Source organism: Dipodomys spectabilis, unplaced genomic scaffold, assembly GCF_019054845.1.
Source record: "Dipodomys spectabilis isolate Male_0828 unplaced genomic scaffold, ASM1905484v1 ptg000054l, whole genome shotgun sequence".
NCBI classification, from domain to species: Eukaryota; Metazoa; Chordata; class Mammalia; order Rodentia; family Heteromyidae; genus Dipodomys; species Dipodomys spectabilis.
In genome coordinates, this window is record NW_024870731.1 from 8853985 (window position 1) to 8868487 (window position 14503).

The 14503-nt window shown below is 44.3% G+C and overlaps 1 long non-coding RNA gene across 2 annotated transcripts in view; it reads left to right on the forward strand.

Annotated features, from left to right (window-relative positions):
• Positions 1-5241: 5241 nt before the first annotated feature.
• Positions 5242-14503, forward strand: part of LOC122108154 — a 39060-nt gene continuing 29798 nt past the window's right edge. For both annotated transcript variants that reach the window (XR_006147483.1, XR_006147482.1), the window contains exon 1: positions 5242-5365. This is a non-coding gene — a long non-coding RNA (uncharacterized LOC122108154). The remainder of the gene's footprint in view (positions 5366-14503) is intronic.

Genomic DNA, 14503 nt, shown 5'->3' on the forward strand with positions numbered 1-14503 from the left:
GACTCGTTTTATTCCAAGGCCTGAGCTGGAGCTAGCCGCTCCTCCGAGCTTTGTCGGTATCCAAGATGGAGATCACCGGGTGCTGTGGGGGAGGGGTGGCCTTCCCTCCTCTGCTCCCTGAGAAGGAGTGAGGATGTCGGGCTTCTACTCAAGCCGAGACTTGGATCCTGGGTTGTCTCTGGTCTGCAAACTGCAGGATGAAGATGTCCGCTCCTTGTCGGTTCTTGCTAGTGTTGAGTAGAATCCGCTCATCTGCTGCGTCTGGCTCCTTCCTCCCGGACTCTCTGTGTCTCAGGTATGACCGCAGCGGCAGTCGCCACCGTGACCCTGCCGCCGCCGCGGCGGTTGCTGGCAAGCGCTCAGATGTGTCTCCTTGCCTTGGCTTCCCCTCTCTTGACTACCTCTCTGTCCTGTGATGGCACACTTGGTATGATTCTCTGGCTTAGGACTGTTCACTGGAACTCTAAAACTGCTTTCTATGCGAGAGCTTGTTCAGATTCCAGCTTCTCCTCTGCCATCTTCCCGGAACTCTCGAGTATGTTCTTCTAAATTCCTGTTTAGAAACTCTCAGCAAAGGGGCTCAAAATAAAGACCATCTGGCGAGCCCAGCAAACTAGGGTGAAATGTCCACCAATCACGAGCCTGTAACTATGTGGACTCCCCCCAGGGAAGCCTCCCCCTAGAGAGCCAACTAGTTTTCAACAAGTGTTACAAAACTTCCCGCGCAGAGCTGAGCCAATCCTGGGGAGCCTTGGGTCTTATGCTAATCCTGTGGTTTTTTGTCTTTAAAAAATGCCTGTAACCGCTGCTCCGGGCTTCCAGTCGGCCTTGGACAGGGAGCCCGTTTGCGCAAACGCCTAATAAAATCCTCTTGCTTGTTGCATCTGCTGGTTTGGAGTCTTGGTTCTTGAGGTGCTCTCCCGTTGAAGAAAGCATCCCAGTGAGTCTGGGGTCTTTCACAGTGCTGCTCTTCTTCAGCATTCCAAACATTCTGGGTGACCACAGGGTGCCAACAGCCTATCTGAAAACAGGCTTTATGAAAAACATAATTGTCTGTCTTCCCCTTCTCTCAGGGTTCTACTGTATGGTAAACCTGAACTAACAGGATGTTTCTTGCAGGGAGTATAATTCAATTCTTTCATAATGCCTGTTTAAAAGGTGCCCAATGAGAACAGAAGCTGCATAAACAAATAGCAGGGCTCTAGCCGCATGATATATTCTGTTGAAACCTAGCCCCTCCCCCCCAAATGTCTTTCTCAAACTGGAAAAAAAAACAGTTGTGATTCTAACTTCTCATATAGCTGGAAGTAACAAAGTTAGAAGAAACCTTCAAAAACCATTCTCATTTGCCAATTCTAGGGAGAAAAACATGTAGCCTCTGAATTAAAAGCCAGAAATAAGAAATGTAGGAAAGGAGTATATTTATGATGACAGATTGATGGACGAGAACAGGAAATATAAGAAAGGTGAGCTATTTGTCTTGGAGACTAAGTTTGAGTCATAGGGAAAAGGAGCTGAAACCATCAAATAAAAATCTGTGTCTGTAGCATGGAATTATGGTAAGCTGTTTAGAAGTTCACAGGTCTGCACAGTCAATATTGAATATCAGCTCTGCTACTTAGCATCTGTGTGATAGTGGGCAAGCAATTCAATCCCTCTGCACCTCAATGCTCTCATCTGTACAATGGGGATTGATTTAATAGAATACATCTACACAATGCTTATGATCTTGCAAAGTGCCCTAGAACTTAACCTCGCACAATTGAGAACAAATTAGCAGGACACTAGTGGCACACCCCTGTAACTTTAGCTACTCAGGAGGATGAGATCTGAGGATTGTGGTTCAAGGCCAGCCCTGGCAGGAAAGTCTGTAACACTCTTATCTCCAATTAAGCACCAAAAAACTGGAAGTAGAGCTGTGGCTCATGTGGCAGGGCATTAGCCTTGAGCAAAAAAGCTCAGGGACAAAGCCCAAGCCCTGAGTTCAAGCCCCAGGACTCACTCTCTCTCATTTTCTCCCCCCACTCTCAACACCTCCCACCCAGAACACATTAAGTAAGTACTAATCATTATTGAAGAAATTAGAATTATGGCCAGGTGCTGGTGGCTCATACCTGTAATTCTAGCTACTCAGGAAGCTGAGATTTGAGGACTGCACTTCAAAACCAGCCCAGACAACAAAGTCCACCGGAAAACCAGAAGTGGTGCTGTGGCTCAAAGTGGTATAGCATCTGCCTTGAACAAAAAGAATTCAAGGACAGCACCCAGGCCCTGAGCTCAAGCTCCCAACCACCACCACCAACAACAATAACAACAACAAAAAGAAATTAGAATTACACTTCATTTTGTCATCAACTAAAATAAGTTGATTTTATTCACTTATCTAGTATTTATTGTATATCTATCAGCCAACAAGATCCTTTTTCTCAAGGTGCTTACATGTTGTGTGTTGTGGGGATGGGGAGAATGGAGAAAGAAGGAAAAGGGAAATGATACTGAACTAAACACATAAAAGTTGTATTAGGTGATATTCATGAGGCAAATAAAGCAAAGGAGGGGAATAGGAAGTTCTGGGGGGAGTGGTATGAGGGAAGAACATTCAGAGACAAGAAATCAAAGTCTTGAGGCTGAGGAATGCTTAATGTGTTCCATTACAGTGAGGTCAATATGGCTGGAGGGAGAGAAGGATGAGGTAAAATTGTATATTGTGAAGCCAGAGGGGACCAGGTTGAGGTGTCTGGTTGGGTCCTGGAAATAAGTTTGGCTGTTGATCTAGGATGCAAAGCCACTAGACATTTTGAGATAGGGAAAGACACAACCTCTGTTTTAAAAATTCATTCAGACCACTGTATGTGTGTGGTGGTAGTAGGGGGAAGTAGAAAGATCAGGTAGGATGCTATTATTAAGACACCATGATCGCTTGTACTGGAATTTAAGCAGTGGGGAAGAAGGGGACTGGGAAGAACTAGACACTTTCAGGAGATAGTTTTTGACAGCACAGTGAACAGAATTGGTTGATGAATTGGATGGTGAGTGTACTGCTGAGAAGGATCAGGGAAAGGGAAGTTCTGTAAGAATGATTTTTTTCTCCTTTATTCAATAGTATATCCCAACACTCAGTAAATAAATAAGTGTCTGGTAATGATCAGATTCCTTGAATAAATGTAAAGGGTATCTCTGATTTGTATTATTCTTTTTGTGAACTTAGTAAATAGTGGTTAAAATATTTACAGACAAATGAAGTACTGTTGCAACCACAGTTCGAGCAAAGCAGTAAAATTTCTCCTGATAGAAGCTGATATTACTGCATCCTTGTTCCCAACTGACTAAAAAATCAACCAGAGACTGCCTGTAACGGAGGAGTACTTTGTTATAAAACATTTATTGTGAACAAACACAAACCAACAGTATATGGGAGAATATATACAATAATACTTTGGAGAAAAGCCTAAGAAATGAGAGGCTGGAGTCGTAGTTTAGTGGAAGAATGAATATGTTTGCTTACTTAGCCCTGAATTCAATCTAGAAAGGTTGCAAAACACATGGAAGGTTCCAACATTTTTGTATTCTTGAAACACCATCAGTAAAATGAGAATAGTGATATGCAGAGAATGAGTGAGGAAAGACTAATTATGCACACATTTAAGGCAGTTTATGAAATGCTCTATTTGGTCATATCCTCAATATTTAGAAGTATGACACATTCTATGCCTTATTTTTCTACTACCGTATCTACTAATAACACTACACCAGGTGATAGACATAGGTGGCAATATACCTGATCAACCTAGAATACAACTACTTCTAATGCTCCAATATATAGACTTTAAGGGTAAAGAGGACCTGTTGACACGAGTTATACCTAGAAGTGACCCACAATACTGTTCCATTTTCCCTCAGTGATGATTTATAGAGGCTAAACACCAATACTTGCTTTTGGCAATTTTCTGGTAGAAAATTAGAACAGATGTTCAGTTCTAAAAATCCGTATGGTTCTTGCTCCAGTCTTCTGGGTGGGAGTCTTGCTACACTGAATTTCTTGAGTTCCTGCAGGACATGGTGGGCTTGGGACCCCTGGCAGGCTGGTTTTCCTCACCTGATTATGTATCCAACTAGATTATGTCCAAGTGACTTAGATTATTCTAGGTCTGTCCCTCTCCTTGGGATGGGTGTTGGGGGTGGTGGTGGTGTCGATCTTCAGTCATGTCTGGTCAGGACAATCTTCTCACAGAGCTCTGCAGAGCAGAAGTTTAGGAACAGTGATCACACTCAAGTGGGCAAACAGGTGCAAGTGAGGGAAATTTCATGGAATTGAGAAAGCATACTTTTTTTTTTTTTTTTTTTAAATACTGGCTATTTAGGGGAAGGTACAGGAGAACTTAAGGCTCCTTCAGGCCATCCGCAGTCCAGCTAGGGTTCCCAACCCCTTCAACTGGGCCCGGTACCCCTGACTCCCCATCCCTCTGGACACCCCAAGATCGCAAGGCTCGGAGGCCTGGCATTCTGGTTCAGAGCACATCCAAAAAGCAGGGCCACCTGGGTGGCTGCAGAGTCGGGGTGGGGTCAGGCTTAACCTGGGCCAACTCTTGCCCAGGCCCAGGTGAAGTTTCCCTCCTTTGGGGGCCTTGGGCACCACGCGGCTGGGAGTCGGGTTTGAGGTGTGGGCTGGGACTTCTGAGGCGAGTTGAAGTCCAGGGGGGAGGGGTGCGGTGGATTGGGGGCACAAGGCCTCCCCCACCCCCCCCAATCCCTTCACCATTCTTGGGCCATCTCCCACCCCCTAGCCTTCGTGTGTCCCTTTAATGCGCGCGCCCGTCAAGGTCCCCGCGTCCCCTCCCCTCCAGCGGCCCCTTCAGCCTGGACTCCCCCCCAACCCCCCCCACCGCTCACCTTCCCTGTCGCTCCTTCCCGGCTTGACGCCCCTCACCCCCCCACGCTCTGCGGCCCAGCCAGAGAGCGGGACTCAGCTGTCACTTTACTTTTCCGTCCGTCCCCTCCCCCTCCCCCCCTCCCCACCGCTTCCCCTCCCCCTTCCCCCCACCCCCCGCAGGCCCCGCGGGGCAGCCGCTCTTGCGCGCGCCCGCCCCCGCCCCCTCGCGGCCGCGCGCCGGGGGAGGAGGGGCGAAGGGGCGGGAGGGGGGAGCGCGCGGCGCCGCACGGCCGACGTGGGGCTCGCGCTCTCGCGGTCTCTCCCTGGCGGGCGGGTACGCGGGCGCGCGCGCGCACGGGCGGGCGCGCGCACGGGCGGCCGGGCGGAGTTGGCTCCCGGCGGTGGTGGCTTCACTTTCCAGGACTGAGGGGCGGCCAGAGCCGCAGCCGCGGGCAGCAGCCTCGAGAGCCGGAGCTGGAAAGGCCGGGGGCGGCGGTGAGTCCGGGGCGGGCGCGAGCGCGGCGGGGGAACAGGCGTGGCCGGGCGGTCGGGTGCGTGGTGAGTGGGTCCGGCTCCCGGTGACTCGACGGTGTTGCGGGGGACACCCGGTCCCCGGGGGGGGGCCCCTCCCCGCCCCCTCCCCCGCGTCCTCGGGCTGCGGCGGGCGCCCGCGACCTGCGCCTACACCTCTCCCTCAGGTACGGGCGCGGGCCGCGCCGGTGTCCCCGCCGCTCCGCGGGCGGGCGGGCTCCCCTCCCCCCCGCCCCGCCCCCTCCCCCCACGCCGCGGGGCTCTGCTCGCCCGGCTCGCGCCCTACTTCTCGCCCGCGCTGCCCCGCGCCCCCTCTGGAGAGCCGCCTGCCCCGATTCTCGCCCTTTCCACCCCTCCCCCTCCTCCCCATCCTCACCCCCCTCCCCAGCCGCGTCCCTCCCGGCCCTTCTTACCCCCCCCCCCACACCCGGCGGTTCTCGGTTCCCCATCCTCCGCCACCCTCCCGGCCCCTTCCCTCCTCCAGCCGCATCCTGGAACTAAGCCTTTGCAAAAAAAAAAGGAAAAAGTACCGGCTGCGTGTATGGGTGGAAAGTGCTGGCTCGAGCCCGGCTGTCCCCGGCGTGCACCGCCGCCGCACCCCGGGTCCCTCCCGCCCGGCCCCGGCCCGTCCCGCCCCGCCGGCCCTCCGGAGCCCCGTCGGGAGGAGACCTGGGCGGGGGGTGTCTTTCTCGGAGCCCTCGAGGGGGACGTGTGTTGTCTTCTTGGTCTTTTGTGAGGATGCCCGGTGCTGGTCACAGTTGGGATCCCGAGCCCGTTTTTTTTTTTCCTCTGGTTTTTTCTCTGCAGCCCCCACTGGCCTGATTTGAAACTAGATTCCCCCCCCTCCATCTCCCCTTCTCCTTTCTTCCCCGCCCCCCCTCTTCTCCCACTCGTCATGTTTGCATTCTCTTGCCCTTGATTACTTTTAATGAAGATAAAGCATGGTCTCTTGTGGGGCTCCCCACTACCACCCCCCCCCCCACTAACCAGAAATGCCCCACCCATCTTCCCTAAAGGAAATTAAGGCCCCTTTAGGAAGACATCATCCTGTGCTTTCTAGCTGTTAGACACCTTTGCAATGTTTTTTTTTAAAGATCCATCGCTTTTTTTTTTTTAATTGTGTGTTCTTGAGCGTCTCCTCAGATATTTTTAAAAGTGCAGAAAGAAATCCAAGGGCTCACCCTCTCACCATCTCAGTGTTCCCCCAGATTTTAAGCGCTTCTGAGTTTTTAATCCCTGAGTATTTGAACAGTACAGGTCTGAAGACGTGATCATGGGTCTGGATACTGGGAATCTTAAGTATTTGTCCTTATTCAGAACAATTTGGATGCTCCTTGTGCTTTGGGGTTTCATGTGTCCACAGATGAGGAAGATGGAGTGTTTTCATATATAACAACCTTGTTCTGTCTCCCCTAGGATGCAGTATATTTTCCCCAAAATCAGGTGTTGTGTTAAAGGTTTCCTGTATAAATATCCTTAAGTTAACTGCTGGGTATTACTAGGTGTTGTGCATATAATATAAATCATTTTATTTTACATTTTAGAAAAGTTTGGAAATGGGAATAGGAAGACTTGCAAGACATAGGTGACAGAATTAAATGTTTTCTTTCAGTAAAAGTGCATATAAACGGTTGTTTTTGTGGTTTCTAAGCTGCAAGACATGATTATAAAGCTTACTTTTATATAGTGTGGGCTTATGGAGGGAATATCGTTGTTTTTGTGTTGTTGACAGTATTTGTAGCCAGACCACTTCGTCTGTATGGAAGGTGTGCCTTTCATTCATATATGTAGCTAATTTCTAAGGACTGTAGTTTCAACAGAGAAGTAATCAAGCTTAGGCAATTTATGAGTTGAAGATGTAAGTTTACAATATGTAAACTCTTTAAAATATAACATACATTATGAAAATCTACTGCTTAATGTTTCAGTGAGTATGAGTTAAAAATTTTATCGATCTATTTACCTTATCTTTGAAACTGCCATAGGAGAGTAATTATAATCCTGGAGTTTGTCTTCCTTCTAGATTTCATAATTGGATCAGACAAGCTTTTTGGGAATCAATTTTAAAATACTAATTCAGAAAATGATAAAAAATTTTAATGTAGGAGGTTTTACTTTAAAGAATTTGTAATTTAAAGAAACAAGGTACCACATTTAAAAGTGGAATGTTTTTCATTAAAAAATTGAAATATATTTGGACTTTTAAAGCCAGACATGAAGCATACTGATATAAATGTCAGTATTCTATTAAGTGACTTTAGTGCTCATAAAAGATGTCATAGCTGTGGAGACTGATGGTCTCCATTTACAGAATAGGTAGAGACAGTAGTCAAATTTTCTATCACTGTGTTTCAGAGCAGTTTGTGCAGACTTATTTTTCTTTGGCATGATGGAAGAAAGCTCTCGGTTGAGAGTGGTAATCTGTGGTGTCTAAAGGCATTTAGTATTTTCTTCTGGTGATTCTATGACATACTAATACATCAAAGATTATTGTACCATATTTACAAAGCAGCATTTTGAATTTATCATTTTTGAAAAAGACAAGTACCAATCACTCAATGGCCAAGTTTTATTTTAAAAAGAATGCAGCCAGAAGCCAGTGGCTCATGCCTGAAATCCTACTCAGGAGACTATGATTTTAGGATTGCAACCTGAAGCTAGTCAGAACAAGAAACTCTATAAGACTCTTATCTTCAATTAACCAGCAAAAAGCTAGAAGTGGAGCTGTCTCAAGTGGTAGAGTACTAATCTCAAGCAAAAAAAAGCAGAGAAATAGTACCCAGGCCCTGAGTTCAAGTGCTAAAAAATATATACATATGTGTGTGTATAAGTACAAAATAAGTGCATTAAAAAATGCTCTTAAAAGAGCATTACAAATGTAGGAGAGAATGTAGAAATGACCAATACTGGTCATACAAATACTGATTATTCTAGAAATGAAATTTACAATAAAAAGGACATGGTCTTTAGATGGATGATTGTCAAAAATAAGTGTAACAACACATCTGGTAAGGATAAGCCCTCGAGAAACATGTAGAAAAGTTGGGTAATACCTACCAATATTGCAAGTGAATCTCCCATGTGATCTAAGCATTGAACTTGTAGAGGTACTCAAGGTAGTATACACCAAGAAAGCATCTTGTTATCTGTGTTTTTGTTGGCCCACACATTCCCACGTGCAATAGGAGAAATAGTAAGTGATTAGGAAGCTATAGCTTTCAATATGTGGAAGTTGTAAGGAACTCATTAACTATGTTGAGATACAAAGAGATCAAAACAAAATGCAGAATAACTATGGTTGGACAGTAGACTGTGAAACTGTCACACCAGCATAGTGAGAAGTAAAGTAGGTGCTGAGGATAGTGCTCCTCCACCACTCAGACACCAGCAAGTAGCAGACAGAAAAGCAGGACAGCAGGCATCTCCTGAAGACAGTTTGACACAATACAAAATCATCTTGCCAAGAACATGAAACCTGGATGTGGTTATGTGTTTGAACGAAACCGAGGGACATCAAATCCCAGACTATGGGAAAGTACAGAAGGGATGGCATGATTCCCAGAGAAAGAGCTAGAAAATAACTGAGAGAAGGCACGTAATTTCAAAGATGCTTAAATGATATACCAACCAATTTCAAATATTGGGCCTTAAATAGATCCTGAATTTAGCAAACTGTACAGTACTTGTTAATAAACAGAGGAAAGTAAAATTGGATTGTTATAACAGGAAATCATATTGTAATTCTGATTGCAGTAAATACAGCATTGTTATATAGGGGTCTTTGTTGTGGTGTGTGTGTGTGTGTGTGTGTGTGTGTGTGTGTGTGTGTGTGTGTGTTTTGTCAGTTGTGGGGCCTGAACTCTGGGCCTGGGCGCTGTCCCTCAGCTCTTCAGCTCAAGGCTAGTGCTCTACCACTTGGGCCACAGCACCACTTCCACCCTTTTTTGCTTATCTGGTGCAGAGGAATTGAACCCAGGGCCTCATGCATGCAAGGCAAGCACTCTACTACTGAGCCACCTTCCCAGCTCTCTGTAGGTTTTTTATTTGCTTTCTTTTTGCAGTGCTGGAGCTTCATATGTGCTATATAAGTGCTCTACCACTAAGTTCAGTTCTAAAGTGTTTTTAAAAGTCTTTGTCATTTCTTGGAATACATTTCAAAGGAACTTTTTCATTTCAAGTGAACTCCAAGATATGGAAACAAGAGTTTTTATTTTGTTGTTTTCTGTTTGTTTTTTAATGTATTGTGTGAAGTTCTTTATTCACTTTTTTTTCCTTTGATTTATCCTCTGTCTCTGAGCCTCTTTGTGCTCTACTCCTTACGCCACAGTGCCACTTTCAGTTTTTGAGTGGTTAATTGGAGATAACAGTCTCACAGGGAGATTTCTGCCTGACCTGACTTTGAACCATGATCCTCAGATCTCAGCCTCCTGAGTAGCTTCACTTAGGTTTTTGATGTTGTTGTTTGTTTCTTGTTTTTTTTGTGCTAGTACTAGGGCTTCTAGACACTGTCCTTTACCTTTTATACTCAAAGCTGGAGCTCTAGCACTTAAGTCACAGTTCCACTTCCAACTTTTTGGTAGTTAATTGGAAATAAGAGTCTCACAGACTTTCCTTCCAAAGTTAGCATCAAACTGCAATCCTCAGATTTCAGCCTCCTTAGTAACTAGGATTACAGGGATGAGCCACTGATGCTTGCCTCTCAACGTTCTTGTATCCAGCCATTAGCAAAGTGGATCGCACCAATCCAAGGCTTCAAGTACTTGTCTCTTGAGTTGCTAAATAAACTGAAAGATACTTACAGCTGATATCAAAACAGCATGTATCGGCACAGCATGGTATTTACAATAGCAGCAGGAAACCTGGATTCATAAGTAGGGAGTGTTTATGATTATTAGAGTTCCAGGACAAAACATGGAATTCAACACCAACTTTATACTACCAAGCAGAGTCAACATGTAATAGATTGCCTTCTAGCAATAGAGTAATGGCTATATTGAACTTAGTGTCTCTTCCTGCCAGGCAAGTGTTCTACCAATTGACCGATGGACTAGTAGACCTTTTTATCATCGTTTGTTTTTCAAATGAAGTCAAACATTTTTCCCAGGTAGTCTCAAACTGTGATGATCTTGTCTCTGCCTCTAAAGTAGTTGGGATTGCTGGTATAAGCACCATATCCATGTCCCTAAAAGATGTCTTGAATACAGATTAATACCCTAAGGGTTCCCTAAATAAGAAGTAACTGATTTTGCTCAGAAAGCCAATGCTGGAACTTGAGTGAGTGAGGGCATCTGTCCAAGTACTCAAGACATGCCCACATGTAAGGGATATTTGACTGCCAGTATCTTTCTGCCATGGCTTTGTTTTCTAGTATTCTGTGATAGATTAGTGACATAGAGCACAGCAGGTTCAAAGCAAAGAAAGAATGAGTACAAGGGCATCTTAGATGATACTCTTAGAATTATTTATGTGATCCTGTTAATTGCTTTTAACCAGAACCCTGTGACCCTGTCAGGGAATGCCTACAGACGCCCATACTCCAAGACTTTTCACTGGAAATGTGGAATTGTCACCAACTTACTTTGGCTTTTCAACCTTAAATGCCACTTTAGAAATCATCTGTCTGAGGCACCCCAGTGGGTGAGACAATGAATCACCGTGCACACAGTCCCAGTTCTCATCCCTTTCCTGGAATCCAGGGGGCACTCTGTATACTCAACTTTACTCATCATCCCCCTTCCTTAAACATGGAAAAGTTCACATTCTGTTAAAGAAATAAATCTGAGAGGAAAAATGAAAGAATTTTTCATGACTTCCTCGAGCTCCTTTATTTTGTTAATGATATTTTCTACCCAAGAAGGTGTTGTTCTCTTGGGTCTTAAGGAATGCATGCTGTCTAATACCACGAAGGAGGAAGAAGACACCAGTGTTAAATTGGCCCACTTGAGAAACTTCGTCATCAACATAGACAAGTCTCGTTAGGCTAACTCAGTGGTTTTTCATCACAATCCTGTTCTTTTGGACCCACAGTCAAACCTCTTTTCTCAGACCTTGAAATCCTCCAGGGCCTCTCTGCAGGAGAGAAGTCAGAGGTTCTCTGAGAAAGATGCAAGAGAAACAAACGCCGTGACTCTAAAGTGAAGACTCTGTTTCCATGGCCTGCCCCAGTGTAGACCGGAGGCATGACAGACTGAGTGACAGAACAGATCGCAGGAATGCATTCCATTATCTTCGGAATCACAGACCCATAAAACATCTGGCTTCCGGGTGCATCACCAACATGTGGGCCAGCAACTCAAATCTGCTTCATTCTGACGGAAAAGACAGTATGCTTTTATGTGTAAGTTAGAGGGAGGGGAATTTCAAGGAGTTTCTCTTATTTTCTAACGTGTCCTTTCTACGTTCTTATCATTCAGTTTCTTTCATTTACCAAATGAGATGCTTTCTTGTACAAAATGAGATTCGTTATTTATTTATTTATCTAATGATTTGTTTAGGTGCTGGCATGAAAAAAATAACTTTTAAATGTCTTTTGTTAATTGGTATTTAATATTATTGTTATGGATTGATTGATTTGCCATTGAGCTAGCTCATGTCTGTGATTCTGTAATTCTAGTCAACTTGTGAGGAGAAGATAGGAAGACGACAGTTCAAAACCAGTCTCAACAAACATGCTGGGCATGCTAATTGAGCCACATAGTCCTACATAATTTAAGTGGTGGAACTAGAAAGATTGAAATTCAAGGCTGGTCTAAGATAAAAGCATGAGACCTGATCTAACATACAAACTAAAGTATAAAAGACTTGAGGTGTGGCTCAAAGGATAAGAGTGCTTGCCTAGACAGCAGGTGGTCCTGAGTTCAAATCCTGGTACTGCCAAGAGAAAAAGAAGCGAATGAAAGTCCAAAAAGTAGATATTAAATACCTCATAATACTCAAGTCTTGAAAGTTAAAGATCAATGTATGTTCCCTTTGAAACCTGTAGTGGAGAATCCTGGCAAGGGTTAGTCAGGGAGTTTTGAAACCTGATTGCTGAGAGGGATGGCATTTTAATAGAATAACTGAGACATAACAACCCATATGCTCCACAGCTGTGCAAAGAGCCCAGGTGTGACCTTCCAAGGTCAGCATTCCCTTGTCCCATGTGTACAGAGACTTGGCAAGGCATAACCCAAGTTAATAGGCATGAACCCAGTTTTCCTGAACTGACCACCATGGCCACAGATAAGAGTTTGAGGATCTCAGGACCTCCAGTACAACACTTCTTCTTGAGCCTACTCTCCTAGAAGGTGCTATAATAAACCTGCTCCTGATTCAGTAGCTTTGTGCCACCTTTGAAGTCTTTCATGAAGAAGAGCTGTGTGGCCCTCCAGAACTGGTGGCCTGAATTTGGTGACACTTCCTTGCCTGTTTCAGCGTTCTGACATATTGTCAGCCATCTTTGCCTGCCCTTGGTCTCTGGTTGGTATCATTCCACTCTATCATCTTTTTTGTTGTTGTTGTAAGTTGTGGGGCTTATACTCAGGGCCTGGTCACTGTCCCTGGGCTTTTTCACTCATGGCTACCTCACTACCACTTTGGGCCACAGCCCCATTTCTGGTTTTCTGGTAGTTAATTATAAGAGTCTCACAGACTTTCCTGCCAGGGCTGGCTTTGAATCATTAACTTCAGATCTCAGCCTCCTGAGTAGCTAGGATCACTCCACCATCTTCACTGCCTGTTCTAGGGGCTTGAACTCTGGTTCTGGGTTCGGTCCATGAGACCAATTTGTGCTCAAGACTAGCACTTGAGCCACAACACTACTTCTGGCTTTTTCTGAGTAGTTTATTAGAGACAAGAGTCACATGGACTTTCCTGCCTGGGCTGGCTTTGAATTGTGGACCTCAGATCTCAGCCTCCTAAGTAACTGGATTACAGGCATGAGCCACCACACAGGACTTGTCTCTGTCCTAATTTCTCCTTTTTATAAGCATACCAGTCTTATTGGGTTAGAACTCAAACTAATGACCTCGTTGCTACTAGATCAATTCTGTAAGACTAATACTTAGTATTGAGAGTTCACTATGATGTTCTAGGGGTTAGGAATTTCAAGTTTCCTTTTGAGAGGCACAATTGAACTCAAAAAAAAAAAAAAAAAGGAATGGGTTGCAAAATCTGGGAACCATTGTGAAATTTTATTCACACACCAATTTTCAGGTGACTTGTTCAAAGAAGAAAAATACAAAATTCCTTGTCTAAATGGCAAAAAAAAAAAAGAAAGATCCATGAACCATTTTGACCATTTCTTCCTTGCCTCTCTTGCCAATATGGTCAATTTTAGTCTCAAAGAATTTTGTGATCTCTACAGGTTTGGGGAGAAGGAAGAGGCTCAAATAATTGATATTGTTCGAGATAAGGAGAATACATGAAAACGAATCATGTACCACTTAAGGACAGACTTTTATTAACTAGTCTGAAGAGAAGCATAGATCTTTTGAAATGTCACAAGATGGACATTGTAAAGTTTATAGAAAAATTAAACAATGGCATACAGTTGTGAGCTATATAAACACTTAATCTGGATTTTGTTGTTTGCTTAAACCACAAAAGAAATCAATTTTAAGCTAAATGTTTTGATCTGTGTAAATTTCCAGCTTCTTTGTATATTTGTTTCTTTATTTAGATCACTACTTAATGTTCTAAGAAAGTATAATGATGTGTAAAATGGCACTTTTATTCAAATTAATCCTGTGTGGATAATCTGTGGGATCTCTTCTAACATAGAAATTCCAAATAACATACATTTAAGACATTCACAATCAAACCCTTGTTCAGTTTTATGATTTTAACCAATATGTAAATTCATCTGCATGGATATATATATTCATTTGCACACACATGTGTATATAGACATATGCACATTATTTATGTATTGATATATAGACAAGTATTTTTCCTGCACCGCCTTACAGAACGTATTTCAGATCTTATTATCTGGCATCATTTAATTCCTGTTACTTACAATATTGGGTTTCTCCTTTTATGAAGTCTTCAATTCACAAATTTCTATCTCTCCTTCTCCCAGAGGAAATCCATCTACTCTTCATCGTAAGCAGTGACATGGGC